This window comes from Triticum aestivum, chromosome 7B (genome assembly GCF_018294505.1).
Source record: "Triticum aestivum cultivar Chinese Spring chromosome 7B, IWGSC CS RefSeq v2.1, whole genome shotgun sequence".
In the NCBI taxonomy this organism is placed as follows: Eukaryota; Viridiplantae; Streptophyta; class Magnoliopsida; order Poales; family Poaceae; genus Triticum; species Triticum aestivum.
Window position 1 is genome coordinate 623,013,378 of NC_057813.1, and position 4,087 is coordinate 623,017,464.

The following is a 4,087-nucleotide window of genomic DNA, read 5'->3' on the forward strand; positions in this document are numbered from 1 at the left end:
AGCGCTCCAACACAAGTCCGTTTCGTCCGTTTTGCGGTACGCCACACCCCTCCCGATTAACAGGACCCTGTTTCGACCGTAGGAGGTCCGTTTCCTCCGTTTTGCGGTACGCCACACCCGTCCCGATCAACAGGACCCCCGTTTCGACCTTAGGAGGTCCATTTCCTCCGTTTTGCGGTACGCCACACCCCTCCCGATCAACAGGACCCCCGTTTTGACCTTAGGAGGTCCGTTTCCTCCGTTTTGCGGTACGCCACACCCCTCCCGATCAACAGGATCCCGTTTTGAACGTGGCCGGTGGAACACACGGCCGTTTCCTCCGTTCTGCGGTATGCCAGGCCTCGTTTCCATCGCCTGTTCCGTCCAAGCCCTCCCGATGAACATGACCACGCATTCCGTTGCCTCCAGATGAACACGACGCATTCTGTTGCGTCCCCGTGAACACGACGACGATGTTGTTTCTCTGTTCCGACCCAGTCAATGTACACGAGCCCTGGCCATACGTATATATGAGCGAGTAGGCGTTCGAGACCCCGCCCGTATGTACACATACGTGGCCGTATTTTTTTCTTGCACCCTGGCCGCTATACGTACGTGTACATGCTACGTGCGCACCTCTACTACGACACGTGCGCGCCTCTACTACGACACATGCGCGCCTCTACATCCACCAGTATGTACATACACGTTCGCGACCAGAATGACAACACTACGTACGCTTCGACCAGGTGGGTCCCGACTGTCAGGCACTTCCTTGCATGCGAAGATGTAGCTGGTGGGTCCCAGCAGTCAGGGGGCGAATCATTTGTTTTTTGCATAGGCGCACTTCCTTGCGTGCGAAGATGTAGCTGGTGGGTCCCAGCAGTCAGCGGGACGAATCATTTTTTTGGACGCACTTTCTTGCGTGCGAAGATGTAGCTGGTGGTCCCAGCAGACAGGGGGAAACATTTTTTTGCGAAATATTGTGGCCCGTCCGGTGGGTCCCCGCTGTCAGGTGGAGGAATAATTATTTTGCGCGTAATAAGGAGGCACTTCCTTGCTGCGGACGTGGACCCGGCTGTCAGCCTCTCCACGTACAGTCCACGTCTGATAGAAGCCATTCCTTGACCACGTTGACCACGCCACGCCGAGAGCACCAGGGCGGTGGATGACGACAAGGCCTAGGAAGGGGACGACACAGAGTCGGGGAAGACGCGACAGTGGATGCCCACGCGTAGAGGACTATGAGGGTTCCCTCGTTCGGCTGCGGTGTGAGGCAGCCGTCGCCGCAGAATAACACGGGGTGTGGGTGCGTAGAGGGATGGCCTGGCTAGCGGGAGTAGTAGGGGGCGGTGAGGCCTCCGCGGCATCACAGCTAGCCACGGGCGGCAGGAGCAGGCGGCACGACCAGCGCTGCTTTGGGCGGCTGGAGCAAGAAGACCAGAGGTTGAAGAAGCACTACGACCATTGGATGGACATCGTACGGTCACTAGATCTAGAATCGTTCATATATTTACTAAAGTCGCCATGCCTCGTCACGACGCGACGCGCGCGCGCTACGCTGGTTGCGTATCGATATGAGATGCATGTCGTATTTGTCATGCTTACTGTTTACTCATGGATTAATCTAATCAGAAAAGTGCTAATATTTTCAACAATCCAATAACCTTATTTTAGGCACTTTTTGATTCAAGGTTTTGCTGCTACTCTGAAACCGAAAAGTTTACCGGGACGCATTTTAAGCGTTGGCAGACAAGGACCACCTTGTGGCTCACAACGACGAACGTGTTCTGGGTTGGTGGTGTGCCCCCGATAGAAACAATTGCTCCTGAAGAAGAGAAGGCATTTAGGGAGGCAACCACAATCTTGGTGGGAGCAGCTGTGAGTGTGATTGGAGACAAGTTGGTTGACACATATATTCATATGCGGGTGGCCAAAAACTAGTGGGATGCGCTCGAAGTCAAATTCAGCGCAACTGGGGATGGAAGTGAACTGTATGCCATGGAGCAGTTCCATGATTACAAGATGGTTGATAACCGTCCTGTATTGGACCAGGCTCATGAGATATAGTGCATTGCTAAGGAGCTGGAGCTCTTGAAGTGTGAGTTACCAGACAAGTTTGTTGCGAGTTGCATTATAGCAAAACTCCCTCCTAGTTGGAGGAACTTTGCTACTTCTCTCAAGCACTTGAGATGTGAGTTCTCTGTTGAGGATGTCATCGGTCATCTCAATGTTGAGCAGAACTCGAGAGCAAAGGGCTCACATGTGAAAGGGTCGGAGGGTTCTTCTAGCGCCAATGTGGTGCAGAAGAACTTCCACAAGTTCAAGGGAAAGAACTCTGTCCAGAATACTACCTTTAAGAAGAAGGGTAAGAAGAAAGACAAAAAGAGAGATGGCTGCTTTACTTGTGGTTCAGAGGAACATTAGGCAAACAAGTGCCCAAACAAGTACAAGAAGTCAGGACAGGACTCCAAGTCTGTCAATGTCACTCTGAGCAACAATGACACGACATCTGGGTATGGTAATCTGTTTACCATACTTTTAGTTTGTTAGTCCACCGATTGATGGGTTGATACTGGGGCCAATATTCATGTGTGTGCTGATGTATCTTTGTTTTCTTCCTACCGGGTCGCACGAGATTGTTCCCTCCTGATGGGGAATGGCTCGCATGCTTCTGTTCATGGTGTTGGCACGGTAGATCTGAAGTGTACTTCAGGAAAGATCGTGCAACTGAAGAACATGCAACATGCCCCCACCATCAAGAAGAATCTCATTAGTGGCTCCCTTCTATGTAAAGAAGGTTTTAAGTTAGTATTTGAGTCTAACAAAGTAGTCGTATCTCGGTATGGACTATTTGTTGTAAAAGGATACGATTGTGGTGGTTTGTTCCGCCTCTCCCTGGAGGATTTCTGTAATAAAGTCGTGAACCAAATTTATTCTAATGTGAACGCATATGAGGTTTGGTATTCACGTCTTTGTCACATAAATTTTGGTTGTATGACGTGGCTAGCCAACATGGATTTAATCCCAAGTTTCACTTTAGCAAAAGGCTCTAAGTGCCATGCGTGTGTGCAAGCTAAGCAACCTCGTAAGCCTCACAAGCTTGCGAAGGAGAGACACCTGACACCGCTAGAGCTCATACATTCAAATCTCTGTGATGAATGGTCTGTTGACTAAAGTGGAAAGAAATACATCATGACTCTGATGATTCCACTAGATTATGCTATGTGTATTTGTTAAATACTAAGGATGAGGCTCCACTCTACTTTAAAGTCTATAAGGCTGAAGTTGACAACCAACTTGAGAAGAAAATAAAACGAGTCCGGTCTGATCATGGTGGAGAGTACTTTTCTAATAAGTTTGATTTATTCTGTGTAGAACATGGTATTATTCATGAGAGGACGCCTCCTACTCACCCCAGTCAAACGGGGTTGCCGAACGGAAAAATCATACTCTAACTGATTTGGTTAATGGCATGTTAGACACATCGGGTTTATCCAAGGCATGGTTGGGGGAGGCTGTATTGACATCATGTCATGTCCTGAATAAATTTCCCAGAAAGGATAATGAGACTACTCCCTATGAGCAATGGGAAAAGAAAAGAACTACACTATCTTACTTACGCACTTGGGGTTGTTTGGCGAAAGTTAGCGTGCTGATTACCAAAAAGCGCAAGTTGGGACCAAAGACTGTGGACTGCGTTTTTCTTGGCTATGCCAAGAATAGCATTGGCTATAGATTTCTAGTGGTGAAATCTGATGTACACGATGTGAAGGTCGGTATGATCACGGAGTCTAGGGATGCTACATTCTTTGAGGATATTTTCCCCATGAGGGATATGCAAAGCACATCTAGACTGGAATCTGATGAGACTCCTGAACCAGCCATTCCGATGGAATATTATGAACATAAAACTGACGAGAGTTCCATGGAGGATGACGAGGAAGCTCCTATTAGGAGCAAGAGATAGAGGACTGCAAAGTCTTTTGGTGATGATTTCCTCGTGTACCTCGTGGATGACTACACTCCCAGTTCCATTTCAGAAGCTTATGCATCTCCAGATGCTGACTACTGGAAGGATGCGGTGTCGGTGCCAAAATTGGCGGAT